Source organism: Felis catus, chromosome E1, assembly GCF_018350175.1.
Source record: "Felis catus isolate Fca126 chromosome E1, F.catus_Fca126_mat1.0, whole genome shotgun sequence".
NCBI lineage: Eukaryota > Metazoa > Chordata > Mammalia > Carnivora > Felidae > Felis > Felis catus.
Genome location: NC_058381.1, coordinates 36,180,269 through 36,195,955, shown reverse-complemented (window position 1 = coordinate 36,195,955; position 15,687 = coordinate 36,180,269). Strand labels below are relative to the sequence as shown.

Here is a 15,687-nt window from a genome sequence, read left to right as displayed (position 1 = left end):
CTCCGTCTCCCCTCTATCCACTGATTCCCAGCGCCTTGCTCAGGGAAATTGCTACAGTAATGACTTTCAGAAAAGAGGAATTTGTTGGCTACCAGTGGTAGTTGCTTGTTTGTGAGGGTGTGTCCATTTCACGTGGGTAAACGACATGGGGCTGGGAGCTCTCTCCTCCACCCTTAGGAAGGTCCCTCCCCAACTGATTTTGATTTTTAATGGACCAAAACCATATATAAGCCACTACAAAAAGGTCATCTAAGAGGGCCACCTGGGTGGCTCAGTTGGTTAGGCATCTGACTCTTGATCTCAGCTCGCGTCTTGTTCTCAGGGTTGAGAGTTCAAGCCCCGTGTTGGTCCCCATTCAGGCCTCTTGTTGGGCCCCATGCTAGGAGCGGATCCTACTTAAAAAAAAAAAAAAAAAAAAAAAAAAAAAAAAAAAAAGATGATCTATTAGAATGCTTTTACCTACAAGCACCAGAAACTTAACCCAAGTTGAAACTTGTCTTGAACGGTCTCATATACAGCTTGAAGCCTAGAGATGGGGCAGACCACAGGTGTCCTATGATCGGGAGGGAGATCAGGGAGTCTGAACCCTGGCTGTTCAGACCATCCGGCAACTCCAAGTTCTTCCCTCTCGTAGGAGTCCCCTTTTCCATTATCTTCCATATCCCCGTCTGAGGTCCTTGGGCAGGGTGACCCTTCTGTGGCCTGTCAGAGCTTTAACTGCCCACTCCCTGTTAGGCAGGTGCGCACCTGCCTGGGACTGGCCCTAGGAGGTAAAACTCATTAGCAGTTATCAGTCAGATGTTGAAGGAAATGGAAATTGCCAGTGAAACCTTGTTAGCTCCTCCGTAAAACGTAAGAGGTTTTCTGTCATTTCTTTTTAAATTTTTTTTTCAACGTTTTTTATTTATTTTTGGGACAGAGAGAGACAGAGCATGAACGGGGGAGGGGCAGAGAGAGAGAGAGACACAGAATCAGAAACAGGCTCCGAGCCATCAGCCCAGAGCCCGACGCGGGGCTCGAACTCACGGACCACGAGATCGTGACCTGGCTGAAGTCGGACGCTTAACCGACTGCGCCACCCAGGCGCCCCTATTTCTAGTCGATTCCAGACATCTTGTCTAGATGTAGTCTTTGAGACGGGGAAACTCGTTCTGGTAACCACAGGCCTCTATGCTTCGTTTATCCTCTGGCCCTCAGTTAAATGGCTTCTGCCTTGAGGCTATTCAAAATCTTCTAAGGTACAGAGAGACTATAATCTGCTCTTTGCCCCCAGCTGTTTCCTCTTTGTGAGCAGAAATTTTTTTTATTTTTTTTTAACGTTTATTTTATTTTTGAGACAGGGAGAGACAGCATGAACAGGGGAGGGTCAGAGAGAGAGGGAGACACAGAATCCGAAACAGGCTCTAGGCTCTGAGCTGTCAGCACAGAGCCTGACGCGGGGCTCGAACTCGCAGACCACGAGATCATGACCTGAGCCGAAGTCGGATGCTTAACCGACTGCGCCACCCAGGCGCCCCGTGTGAGCAGAAAATATTTCAAACATCACAATGTACTAGGCTGGTCTTTGGCTCAAACGGGTCTCCTGCGAAGTCTCTGGTCTCTGTTGGTGCTTTCTCTCGGGGTCGAGAATTTAGCTTTCCCCTGCCCTGCAAGGCTCCAAATTATAGGATTGCCAGTAAGCTTGGATGGTATGCCACCCTTAAAAGAAACATGTTACACCTGCTTGAAAACAGGGCGCCTTCAGCCTGAAACTTGTCTTCCCTTTACAGGGCCATCCTAAAAGCTACTGCATGAAGTCACTAACGGATGCCGACATCCTGATTTTTCCTGCCAGTTCCCATTCTCAACACTCTTGATAGGCACATAGTCTGTGCTGCGGACACCAGCGAGTTTCAGGGACACCAGTCTTCCAGAGGTCACCGTCTCTACCCCTTCTCTTCCGCTCTTCAGTTAAGGTTTGTGCCTTTTACTTTATATAAATAGTATCTCAATAAAATATCATTAAAAACATTAGACATATATACTATTATGGAACAATCCTCAAGATGTGGTGCTAAATGAGTAAAACAGAGTACAGAACAGCGTTTCCACTTCTTAAAAGAAAAGGAGGGGCGCCTGAGTGGCTCAGTCGGTTGAGCGTCCGACTTCGGCTCAGGTCATGATCTCACAGCTTGGGAGTTTGAGCCCCGCGTTGGGCTCTGTGCTGATGGCTCAGAGCCTGGAGCCTCTTCAGATTCTGTGGCTTTCTCTCTCTCTCTGCCCCTCTCCCACTCACACTCTGTCTCTCTCTCTCAAAAATAAACATTAAAAATTTAAAAAGAAAAGAAAAGGAGTATGGGGTGTCTGGCTGGCTCAGTCAGTAGAGTTTATGACTCGATCTCAGAGACAGGAGTTCATGCCCCACGTTGGACACAGAACTTACTTTAAAAAAAATAAAAGGAAAGAAGTATGCATATTCACGTATATTTGTATAAGAATAAAATATCTCGGGGCGCCTGGGTGGCGCAGTGGGTTAAGCGTCCGACTTCAGCCAGGTCACGATCTCGCGGTCCGTGAGTTCGAGCCCCGCGTCGGGCTCTGGGCTGATGGCTCAGAGCCTGGAGCCTGTTTCCTATTCTGTGTCTCCCTCTCTCTCTGCCTCTCCCCCGTTCATGCTCTGTCTCTCTCTGTCCCAAAAATAAATAAACGTTGAAAAAAAATTTAAAAAAAGAATAAAATATCTCTAGGGGCACCTGGGTGGCTCAGTCGGTTAAGCGTCAGACTTTGGCTCAGGTCATGATCTCATGGTGTGTGAGTTCAAGCCCTGCGCTGGGCTCTGTGCTGACAGCTCAGAGCCTGGAGCCTGCTTCGGATTCTGTGTCTCCCTCTCTCTCTCTGCCCCCTCCCCACTTGTGCTCTGTCTGTCTCTCAAAAATAAATAAAAGTAAAAATAAATAAATAAATAAATAAAATATCTCCAGAAAAGTATCAGAAGTTGCCTCTGAGAGCAGAAAATTATAGTGAAGAAGTTTTATCTGTGCATTTACTTTTGAATTTTATATTGTGCTCGTGTATTACCCATGTAAATATTTTAAGCTTTTTAAGGAAAGAAGAAACAAGGTTTTTAGGTAACCTGTCATTATTATGTTAAGTGCCAAAGCGGAACATGAAATTGTACAGTGACGATTATGTAGAAATGCATTTTTAAAAAGGAGATGAAAAAAAAAACCCAACGTCAAAGGTGCTTGTTGGCTCAGCTGGAAGAGCGTGGGGCTCTTGATCTCGGGGTTATGGGTTTGAGCCCCACATTGGATGGAGAGATTACTAAAGAAGATAAATAAAAAAACAAACAACCAAATAAATAAAAGTGCTTGTTGGAATTGTAATTATTTTCAAATCCTTCGCCGTCCTTATCAAAATAACACCCGCAATCTTCACAGAGTCTAGAACAAACAATCCTAAAATGTGTATGGAACCAGAAAAGACCCCGAATAGCCAAAGCGATCTTGAAAAAGAAAACCAAAGCAGGAGGCATCACAATCCCAGACTACAAACTGTATTACAAAGCTGTAATCATCAAGACAGTATGGTACCGACACAAAAACAGATACTCAGATCAACGGAACAAGAATAGAGAACCCAGAAATGGACTCACAGATGTATGGTCAACTAATCTTTGACAAAGTGGGAAAGAATATCCACTGGAAAAAAGACAGTCTCTTCAACAAATGGTGTTGGGGAAACTGGACAGCGACATGCAGAAGAACGAAGCCGGGCCACTTTCTTGTAACACACACAAAAACAAACTCAAAATGGCTGAAAGACCTACATGGGAGGCAGGAAGCCATCAACATCCATGAGGAGAAAACAGGCAACAACCTCTTTGACCGTGGCCGCAGCAACTTCTTACTCAACACGTCTCCAGAGGCAAGGGAAACAAAAGCAAAAATGAACTATTGGGACCTCATCAAGATAAAAAGCTTCTGCACGGCGAAGGAAACAATCAGCAAAACTAAAAGGCAACTAAAGGCAGAATGGGAGAAGATATTTGCAATTGACACATCAGATCAAGGGTTAGTATCCAAGATCTATAAAGAATTTATCAAACTCAACACTCAAAAAGCAAATAATCCAGTGGAGAGATGGGCAAAAGACATGAATAGACACTTTTCTAAAGACATCCAGATGACTAACAGACACATGAAAAGATGTTCAACATCACTCATCATCAGGGAAATTACCAATCGAAACCACAATGAGATATCACCTCACACCTGTCAGAATGGTTCACATTAACAACTCAGGCAACGACAGATGTTGGCGAGGATGCGGAGAAAGAGGATCTCTTTTGCATTGTTGGTGGGAATGCAAGCTGGGGCAGCCGCTCTGGAAAAACAGTATGGAGGCTCCTCAAAAAGTTAACAACAGAACTACCCTATGACTCAGCAATCGCACTGCGAGGTATTTATCCAAAGGATACAGGAGTGCTGATTCGAAGGGACACATGCACCCCCATGTTTATAGCAGCGCTATCGACAATGGCCAAAGTATGGAAAGAGCCCAGATGTCCATTGATGGATGAATGGATAAAGAAGATGTAAAAAAAAAAAAAAGAAAAAGAAAATGTGGTGTATATATACAATGGAATATTATTCAGCCATAAAAAGAATGAAATCTTGCCATTTGCAACAATGTGGATGGAACTAGAGTATATTGAAATCGTTATTACTCTGTATGTTAACTAACTTGGATTTAAATTTAAATAAGTAAATACATAAATACAAATCTTTTTTTTTTAAAAAAGAGTTATGAAGGATTTTTTTAAATTTTTTTTAACGTTTATTTATTTTTGAGACAGAGAGAGACAGAGCATGAACAGGGGAGGGGCAGAGAGAGAGGGAGACACAGAATCGGAAGCAAGCTCCAGGCTCTGTGCCATCAGCCCAGAGCCCGACGCGGGGCTCGAACTCGCGGACCGCGAGATCGTGACCTGAGCTGAAGTCGGACGCTTAACCGACTGAGCCACCCAGGCGCCCCAATACAAATCTTTCTACTTGGGGCGCCTGGGTGGCTCGGGTGGTTAAGCATCGAACTTTCGATTCCGCCTCAGGTCAGGATTTCACAGTTCTTGAGATCCAGCCCCGCGCTGGGTTCTGCGCTGACAGCACGGATCTTGCTTGGGATTCTCTCTCTCCCTCTCTGCCCCTACCCCGCTCGCACCCGTGTGCCTTCTCTCTCAAAATAAATACATAAACATTTAAAAATCTTTCCACTTTACTGCCTTTTCTACAGTTTCCATTAGAAATGCTTTACCTTTTTTAAAATTAAAAGAATTGTTTTTAAATGTTTATTTTTGAGAGAGAGAGAGAGAGAGAGAGAGAGAGAGAGAGAACGTTGAGAGAGGGAGACACAGATCCGAAGCAGGCTCCAGGCTCCAAGATGTCAGCACAGAGCCCGAGGCGGGACTCGAACCCACAAGTCACGCGACGATGACCTGAGCCAAAGTCGGACACTTAACTGAGCCACCCGGGTGCCCCTACCTTTTCTTTTTTTAAGTTTCTTTCTTTATTTTGACAGAGACAGAGACTGCGTGAGTGGGGGAGGGGCAGAGAGGGAAGGAGAGAGGGAAAATCCCAAGCAGGCTCCGCACTGTCAGCCCAGAGTCCAACATGGGGGTCGAACTCACGAAAGCATGAGATCGTGACCTGAGCCAAAACCAAGAGTCAGACGATTAAGCGACGGAGCCACCCAGGCGCCCCATAGAAATGCTTTACCTTTTAACATCTGAAATGATAAGGTAATTATTTTAAAAAGAGAAAGTGAAAACATTCGAGAAAAGGATAAAATGTGGATGCTGCTTTGTTCACAGAAAGTAAGCAGCCAGATTGCCCCATCAGAGCCTCAGGAACGCGAGGCCCAGAGCAGGGGGCTGGGCAGGAGGCTCAGAGACTCAGGGCATCACGGGTCACCTTGCACGAGGTGGCCCTTAAACGGCTTGCCTGACATAGCTGGGGCTCCCGAGGCAAAGTAGGGGATTCGTGGCAGATGTCACCTATCCTGGGCGCAAGGACACAGAGCAAGGCTGGCCCTAGCCCAGCTAACCTGGAGCAGCGTCAACATGGATAAAGGAAACTGACCAGACAATGAACATGAATGCTTCCCACTTACTCAAAACGCTATTGTACCTTCGCTAGCCATTGATAGGCTCACGAGAAACTTGGAAGAATATCTGAAAAGTCTCTAATCCCGGACTTTAGCTGTCTTTTCTTAACCTCTGACCTCATTAAACTTTCCGGGGGTCCCTTCTGCCTCAGTCCAGCCGAAGCCTTGCTATCCCCACCTCTCACAGAGCCCCAGACTTCCCCAAGCTCCAGGAGCCACCTTGTGGAAGCCGAGAGTCTATTCTCCAAGCCTTCAAGAGATGCCGTGTTTGGGGGGTCATGCATGATGCATTTACGTTAAAAGAAACTAGTTATGCTGGGGCAGGGAGATTACATATCGTCTCTGTTTTCTCTGGTGTCTCAAAAAGAACAAATGTGATGTTAAAGGAAATGTAGCTTCTTCCTCCCCAGTTCTCCTGGGCCCTCCCGAGGGGGTTCTGTGAACGTGTTTGGTATGGCACTAGCCACATTTAAAAACCAGCAAGTCCTGGACCCCGCCCCCCAAAGAGTTCACAGTCCAACCCAGGGGAAGGGGGGGGGGGGGAGGGAACATGGGAGAGACTGAGCCACAGAACACAAGTACCTATCATTCCAGCAAGTAATGACACAAGCTGTAAGGGAGATGATGCTTTTCTGCCACTTGACGAATTCACGAGCGGGGATTTCGGCGAGGGTGTCTGGCTGGTAAAATTTTTCAAGCTGAGGAGGTGGAGGGAAGCGGAAAAGAAGTAGGGAATAGGAGGAGGGTGAAGTCCTCCCGCCGGACAGAAGGAACCATCTCCTGTCCACTTCCAAAGGGTATAATCGCAACTCTTTAGGGTTTCGATAGTAGCTTTTGAAAAATTAATTTCAGTACACGTTCACCGGTACAGAAGGAAATAGATGGGAAACCAGAGATGCCAAAGTCCTTTGATATTTAGTCAATTCGATATTGTCACTCCAGCCTAATAAAGAGACACCCTTATCTCACCATAGAAACTCAACGGGAGTTTGGTTCGTTCCTCAAAATGGAAGATCTTTAATGTTTCTTCTGACAATATACAAGAGTTATATTTGTTCAAGGAATACAGAAAATCGTAAACTAGGAGAAAAGAGCCTCATCAATTTATTCCCCAGGGCTCTCTGTCAACAGCAGACCTTTTTGGATCTGGGCTCATTAGATTTTTGACCCAATGCAACAGAAAAGGATTCTGGGTAACTTACACAGGAAAGGTACTTTGCTGGAAGGAAGTCAGATAGCTCCTGGCATCAGAGAAGCAAACTCAGGAAAATGGACAAGAACCAAGGGGAACTAGGCAACCAGGAACGGCCCCAAGGTCAGGACCCTGGGCTGTCTGTCTCGGGCGCCACTTCTGGGGCCAGTGGGCATGGCTGCTACCACTGACCCCGAGGCACTGGGTGTCACAGCAACTGCCAGCTGCAGGCCAAGTTCCAAAACGTCCCCGTTTCTGGGCATCCGTCCCTTTGGATTCTAAGTCCAGCAGAGCAAGCTAAGTACACACTCACTGTCACTCTGGAGAGCGAGTGTATCTGTCTTGGAGCAAAGCCGTGCCATCACCCAGACCCACACAAGGCTGGATCCCTCAAGACAGGCAGTCAGATGACACAGGGCAAATCAATCAACGGCAAATGTCTGTCACACACACACGGACACAGCTTTTCTGTTTCTATGTAAGTGGGCATTCTACACACGAATTAGTAAATAGAGTTTTGTTTTGGTTGGGTTTGTTGAGGCCTGTCGCTCTTTTCATGTCAATACAACAAATCAAAATAATGCAACAAACCAAAACGGTGTCAATGCAATAAAAACGCACCCCCCCCCCAATACCTGCACAGCAGTCATCGTACAGAAACTGTCAATATCTACTAAACCGATTTTCAACTGACGGACATTTCTTTTCTGCTCTTTCCCATGATCAACATCACAGCCGAGAACACCCCCGAACACTCCGCCGCACCGGTCTTAAAGTAGTCCTTTAAGGATAAAGTTAACAGAAGTGAAACCGCTGAGCCGAAGGTTCTAAAAGGCTATTAAAAAGTTAACGCGAAAAAGCCCAGGAGCGAGTCTACCTCCCGCGGACCCCGCGGACCCCAGATCCACAGGTTGAAAGGAAACACCACCGCCGCCACCGCCCCCACGGGGGTCCCGCCGAGCAGGACGCGGAAGCGCCTGATCCCGGGTTCCGCCGTCGCCCCCGAGTTCCGGTAGGAACCCCGGGCTCGCGTGCGCGCCCGGGGTTTGAACCGGCGTCCCGCCCCGTGCCGGGCCGCTTCCCTCCCCGCTTGGCCACCGTGGCCCGGGCAGAGGGCGCCCCGTGGAAATAAATAAATAAACAAGCCCGGAGCCCAGGCAGCGTGCGCCAGGCTTTCCGCTCGGGGCAGGGGCCGAGGCCGCCCCGTTCCGCCTTCTCCGCCCCCCAGCCCGCCGTTCTTCCGGCTTCCCGGGGGCGCACGTCAGGACCCCCGGAGGAGAGCAGAAGAGCAGGAAGAGCGGCGGCAAGAGATGACACCGCGGGACTCGCAACGTCGGGGGCCGCGGAAGCCCTTGCTGGTCCGCTTCCGTCCGCCCGAGCGGTCTCGGGCCCGGAGCCCAGGGCCCAGGCCGGGAGAAGCGGGCGTCCGCCGTCCCTCTCGGCAGGCAGCTCCGCGCGCCATGTGGCTTGAGAAGCCTCCCGGCCGCCTAAAGCAGCCAGCAGGTCCCATGGTGTAATGGTTAGCACTCTGGACTTTGAATCCAGCGATCCGAGTTCAAATCTCGGTGGGACCTCACCAAACCTTTTGGTTTTGCAATTTCTGTTTTGAGGACTGCTGGCGGCGGCGGCCACCTCGGGCGGGGTCGCTACCCCCGTGACCTAGGGGATCGCGGTTTAGGGTCCCTCCCCCTCTCGTTTCACTGCCGGCCTGAGGGTCGCAGTGCGCATGCGTGAGAGTCCGGGCGGAAAAGTGATGGTGGGGGTGGTGACCGAATGTGCCTTTACCCTGGAGGGGACGGCGGGGAAACCCGAGGGACCCTGGGAGCCTGCTTCGGGCGGTAGCCTGTGGGTCTAGGGGGACACCACCCCCCCACCCCCCCACCCCCCCCCCCCCAGCCAAAGCTGCTGGGGATCCTTCTTCCTATCGGCTAATGTGCAGTGTGCGCTCAATCACTGGTTTGTAAACCTGGAATCAAATGCCGGGCGGTGGCAAGGGACGCGGGAAGCAGTAACGGGCTGGGAAGTAGGGTGTGTGTTTGGGGCCAGTCCGCCTGGGAGTCGGTCACAGAGTGAAGCGGGTCTGATTGGTTGTCTGTTACTCAGGCAGTGAAGCTGTCCGTGTTTGTTCATCAGGCCTTGCCAGCGGGTCAGAGGATCTCCGCCGGCGGTTTCTCCCCATATGGATGGGGTGTTTCTTCCTCAGACGGCCAGAACCTCAACCAACAGGACTGAGCACGTCTATTGGCGAATCTGTCCAGGATCGGTGTTTTGGGCGCCGGCCAGACGCGCGGGATTTGCAGGAAAGGGTGTGCCTCCGGGATGGAAGGGAAGAGACGCGCCTGGAGTGTTGTCTGCTTCGAATTGTATCTGGGTTTTGAGAGCTGCGGGGCCCTCTGGGATGAGAGACGACGGGGCCCAATGACGCATTTGTGATCTCCCTACAGGGTGATTGGCACTGTGGCTGTACGTGGCCGCCCCTTGGGAGGGTGCCATGGAAACAGAGGGCAGGGCTGCCCTGAGCACCTCTCCTCCCCACCCCTCCCGCACGCTCCATAAACGTTTGAATGGATTTGTGTGTATGAGCGATCCCGGCCTCAAAAATATCTAGATATGAGAGGTGGGAGGGCTTACTCTACCAGATATTAAAACTTATTATCATCAACTATAAACTGTAGGAATTAAGATAGCGTGGTGCGGGTGCAGGAGAGACCAGCATCCCAGTGGAACAGAATAAAGGGCCCAGATAGAGCCCCACACGTACTTGGACAAGTGATTCAAGGCAGAGGTAGGACAACAGAGCAGCAGGGAAAAGAATCTACGTTTCGATAAATGATTCCGGGCGTCCACATGGAAAAATAATGAAATCAAATTCCTCCCAACTTACACTAAACACATCAATACATTCCAGGTGACTCATAGACCTTAACGGGAGAGGAAAAGCAGTAAAGCTTTTGGAAGAGAACGTAGACTATCTTCGTAACCTTAGGGTAGGGAAAGTCCTCTTAAACAAGACACAAATATTTCTAAAAGCTTAATATATGTCACCATATTAATATGATGCTCTATGTTCTCCCTATCAAAAGACCCCAAGAAGAAATTGAAAAGGTAAAGCACAGGATAAGAAAAGATCTTGTAGGACCCCCTCATGTATGACTCTTTGTGATGCATCACTGGCAAGGAAATTGTATCTAAATTATTTCAAGAACTTGTCATAATAAGGACATCAAATTAAAATGAAAAAAAATCGGTAAGAAGAAACACAAACAACCTAATAGAAAAAGAGCAAAATACTTGAACTGGCACATCACAAAAAAAGGAAAGCCAGGGGCACCTGGGTGGCTCAGTCGGTAAAGCATGTAACTCTTGACCTTGGGGTTGTGAGCTGGAGCCCCAAGTTGGGTGTAGAGATTACTTAAAAATAAAATCTTAAAAAAAGTAACAAAATACTAATATATATATATATATGAAAAATATATGAAAAAAAATTTCACTAATATATATATGAAAAATTTTTCATATAAAATTTCCAAAAAAAATTTCACTTATATGAAAAATATATGAAAAAAATAACAAAATACTAATATATATATATATATATATATATATATATATATATATATGAAAAGCTGCAAAGCATCATTAATCATCAGGAAAATGCAGATTAAAAGCTCCACAAGATACCATTACGCACTCACCCGAATGACAATGCTGAATATTAGTAAGGATAGGGAATGTGAACCCTCAGAGAAATGTAAACGGGTAGAAACTAACTTGGCATTAGCTACTGACACTGAAGATACTCCAAAATCCTGTGATCGAGCAATTTCAGTCTTGGACATACCTCCACCGAAATGGGCGCATTTGTGTACTTGGCAACGTGTATAAGAGCGTTTGGGCAACATGATAGCCAAAAATTGGAAAGAACGCAAATGGCCGGCAGTAGAATGGGTAAGTAATTGACAGGCCGTACAATGGAATACTATCCAGCAATAAAATGGATGAGTCTTTAAAAAAAAAAAAGTAGGGGCGCCTGGGTGGCGCAGTCGGTTAAGCGTCCGACTTCAGCCAGGTAACGATCTCGCGGTCCGTGAGTTCGAGCCCCGCGTCAGGCTCTGGGCTGATGGCTCAGAGCCTGGAGCCTGCTTCCAATTCTGTGTCTCCCTCTCTCTCTGCCCCTCCCCTGTTCATGCTCTGTCTCTCTCTGTCCCAAAAAATAAATAAACGTTGAAAAAAAAAAAAAAGTATGGAGCGAAAGAAGGCCGATCTAAAAGAATAAGTCATGTGGGACTCCATTAAAAAAAGGTGCTAAACAGGTAAAACATAACTACCATATATTGTTTAGACTTGCAAACTTAGATGGGAAAACGATTAAGCAAAGCAAAAATTCCCCCGTAAGTGAGGATACCCCTGGGGAAGAGAGAGGGCCATGATTGGAAAGGGGCCAGCAACAGTCTTCTGGGGCTACTGGTATTATTATTATTATTTTATTATTTTAAGTAATCTCTATGCCCGGTGTGGGGCTTGAACTTATGATCCCAAGATTAAGAGTCACACGCTCTACTAGCTGAGTCAGCCAGGTGCCCTGGTACTGGTATTATTCTATTTCTTGTCCTGGGCAGAGGTTACACGGCCTGTTCGCTACAAAAATCTGTTAAAATGCACAATAAGTTATTCATTATTCTGAATGTGTATTGTATTTTGACATTTAAAAAGTCAAAAAAAAAAAGGGGGGTACCTGGGTGGCTCAGTAGGTTAAAGTGTCTGACTCTTGATTTCGGCTCAGGTTATGAGTTCATGGTTCGTGAGCTCAAATCCCGCGTGGGGATCTGGGCTCACAGCATGGCACCTGCTTGGGATTCTCTCCCTCTCTCGCTGCCCCTCCCCTGCTAACTTTCACTCACACACACTAAATAAACAAACTTAAAAAAAAAAAAAGTCAAAAAAGTACTTATCTAGAGACGTGTTTCTGCCCTGGTCACGGATGAGGGGAATCTGAGATCAAGAGTTTGCCCACAGGGGCGCCTGGGTGGCTCAGTCGGTTAAGCATCGGACTTCGGCTTGAGTCATGATCTCTCGGTTTGTGGATTTGAGCCCCACATCGGGCTCTGGGCCGGCTGACAGCTCAGAGCCTGGAGCCTGCTTCCGATTCCGTCTCCTCCTCTCTCTGCCCCCACCCCCCACCCCATGCTCATGCTCTGTCTCTCTGTCTCTCAATAATAAATAAACGTTAAAAAAAATTAAAAATAAATAAAAATACCAAAGTCTGTCCACAGACTGGGAGCTTGGGGAGTCACGAGAGCGATCCTCCCCACTGAGCCAGCCCGAGGGCATTCAGAGGATCAGGTTCAATTCTAGGCATTGCATGAAGACGTTGATGAATTTCCCCCTGCCACTAATTGGCTGAGTGCATTTGCGTAAGCATTTCAAATCCTCTGAAGTTGTAACTCTGTGAGGTGATGGATGTGTTAATGAAGCTTACTGAGGTAGCCATCTCACAATCCATAATGATAACAAATCATGATGTCGTACACCTTAAACGTATACAATCATAGATGTCGATTACATGTCAGTTATCTGGGAAAAAAGATTCGGAGCCTCACTTGTAAAGGAAAAGGGACAACGGTGCCTTTTGCATAGCAGTGTGGCAAGAACTAGTAAAATAGTAAGCAAAAGCCCTTTTCTCTGCTTCTGAGCCAAGACAGGCTCTATAATAGTAACTGCTAGAAAGACTATCAGAATAGTGAGGATTCCGGAAGCTCAGATCCTTGAGCAAAGAACACAGGCTTATATGGGGAGGAAAACAAAACTAGAGGCGGAGAACGAGAACGTGTGGGTGGAAGTTAGAGGGACAAGAGGAAGAAGTTTCTAACAATTTGAGCTGTTCATCCACGGAACAGGCTTGAGAAATTCTGAGCTTCTCATGCGTGGTAGTCTCCCGGGCGCGTTCGAAGGTCTTTGTCACCTGGAGGTGTGGGAAGGTTTCTAAAAGTGGGTCTCCACCTGCTAAATTGATTTCACAACTCACTAATGGCTCTTAACCTACGCTTAGTAAAACACCAGCTCCCCAGCCCCGCCCCAGCCCCCTCTGTCCTTCCAGATTTTCTGAGAGCCTCTCCCCATTTCCTTCTCGGAGCCTCTCTCTCCTCCGACAGTCTGAGGAGCCCTTTGCAAGGATTTTATTCCCACGAAGGGCGCCCAGAGGCAGCGTTTTTCAGAAGGTAGTGACTGTAGTATGTTGTCCTTGACCAGAGGGACCAGGAGCGGGCAGAGACCAGGGCCACCAGGGAAGCCAGGCCTGCGCCTAGCCTGGCCTCCCCCTTGTGCTAGATTCCCAGGGCGATCGGTTTATCACCGTCTTTGGCTACTGGTTTGCACGTGGCATGATGTGTCTCCAACACTTCTCACAATGCCTGACCCCTAGAAAGTCTACAAGTGCCGGGACACACGCGGTCATTTAACACCCATTGTTGTATGCCTATGATGTTCAGGGTGCCGGGAATACAAAAGGCAAAGACTTGACTTCTGTCCTCAGGGTGCTTGAAAGCTGAGCGGAGACACCGAGGAGGAGAGTGTGACACGAAAAGGAACAGGCCGGGGAGTAAACGTGGACACAAAGGTCAGTGAAATCCAACCAGGGAATAGGAAAGCCAGAGGGGCCCAGGGGATGTTGAGAAACGACTTCAGAGTCGCCTCCCCTCCCCCAGCTTCTAACCTCAGAGATGGTGGAGGAGGAGGAGGACAGGGAGGAGGACGGTGAGGGTGCTATTTTGAACCCTATGTTAAACTCTGCTCCCCACCCCCCCCCCCCCCCCCCGCTTCTAAGGCCTGGGGATCCCACCCTGGGAGTCTCTGGTGAACGTGGACTATGGAAGGAAGAAGACAGAGAATTTAAGAATTCTTCAGCTTGACATTCGTTGACCAGGAAATTAGGAGTCCGAGTCCCTCTCTGCCTCCCTTTTCCTGACTTGGTGTCATTTTACTGCTCAGGGTCATCAGAACTTCAGTGGCCCGCTCTGTGCTTGGCCTCCTCGCACCTTGGCCTTCCCTTCTAGGTCCTTTTCATGGCCCTTCCTCCTCCTGAGTCGCTGATGTTCTCCAAGCTCCATCGTTGGCCTCATCCCATCCTGCCCCACGCAGCCATCCCGCACGGACTCACCTCCTCTTTCCATAGAATCAGCCGCCACCTCCCAGTGGTTCTCAACAGGGTACGAGGGGAGGGAGGAGAAGCCGAGGGGAATCACCTAGAATCATTTGGTGAGAAGGGCGTTCCCACTGGTGACACCACCATTCGCTCGCTCAGTCATCCCAGAAAGAAACTTGAGGTCATCCGTGACAGTCACCTTGCCGTCCTGCTGGGAGTCGAGCGACCTCCAAGCCCTGAAAACGTTACCTCCCGAGTCTGGTTCCAATTCATCACCTCCTCTCCGTTCTTACTCCGATCCCCCCAGTTCAGGTCCTGAGCAGGTCTGCGCACCTGGATCCCCGTGGTTCCCCTTTCTCTGGGAACCGCCCTTCTCAGAGTGGCCCAAAGATCAGCAGGGAAAGGAAACTCCTTCATCTCTGATTCCTGGGGAGCAATCAAGGTTCTGGTCCGATGATCAAGGTCTTAGAGCCCAAGGGAGGGACTGAAGACAACGGTATCTGGGGAGGGCCGTGTGGTTGGTCCACTTAGGCTGAGTTCAAGCGGCATGAGTAGATTTACCAGAAGGCCGCCCCTGCAGAAGAGGCTCTTTATAACCCCACAGACGGGGGGACCCCTGGGCCGACGGGGGCTCATGAAACAAAGCAGCCAGAGAGGCAGGAATAGAGGCTGTGTTGCACGTGCCGTGGCTCTGGAAGATGCTAACATCAGGCGAAGCTGGGGGAGGGGGACACGGGAACCTTCTGTACCATCTGTGCAAGTGTTCTGTAAATCTCAGGCAAGGAGCGAATGCTCTCAGATCAGATTTGCTGATCTCACCGTGTGTCCGTCTGTCCGTCCTCTGGACCCTGCCGGCTTTATAAAGCGAAGGAGGGGTCCGGCGAAGCCCGGGCTTGGTGCCAGCTGGGAGACACTTGGCAAAGACGAGGTGCCGTCACAAGACGGCTGCTTGCGTTCTGAAGTGAACCAGTCACGACGCACGGGGCTTTTCTCTCATGGGTGTGAAACCCCCGGATCTACGGGACTGAGGCGGGGATGGGGTGGGGCTTAGATGACACCCAGGCTCCCCCCTCCCAGCTCATCATCATGCCCATCGCTGACCTCATGAAGGTTTGGGCATGCGGGGAAGGAATGCGGCCACCAGGGCACCAACTAATAATTCCTTTGACGCCGATAACTCCTCGGCCCTTTGAGGCCCCTCCTGGCATCCGGG

At 48.8% G+C, this 15,687-nt stretch overlaps 1 long non-coding RNA gene and 1 other non-coding gene across 4 annotated transcripts; both read left to right on the top strand.

Annotated features, from left to right (window-relative positions):
* The first annotated feature begins 8,075 nt into the window (after positions 1-8,075).
* LOC105261183 lies at positions 8,076-15,273 on the top strand. 3 transcript variants are annotated; one of them, XR_006589547.1, is made up of 4 exons: positions 8,076-8,691; positions 9,467-10,118; positions 13,866-13,949; positions 14,321-15,273. It is a non-coding gene; the product is annotated as an uncharacterized LOC105261183 (long non-coding RNA). The 3 variants fall into 3 exon arrangements; XR_002149147.3 differs by lacking the exon at positions 8,076-8,691 and adding an exon at positions 9,207-9,289; XR_006589548.1 differs by lacking the exon at positions 8,076-8,691 and having other exon boundaries at positions 9,306-10,118; positions 14,386-15,273.
* On the top strand, positions 8,836-8,907 carry TRNAQ-UUG. The gene has a single exon. It is a non-coding gene; the product is annotated as a tRNA-Gln (tRNA).
* Positions 15,274-15,687: the final 414 nt, after the last annotated feature.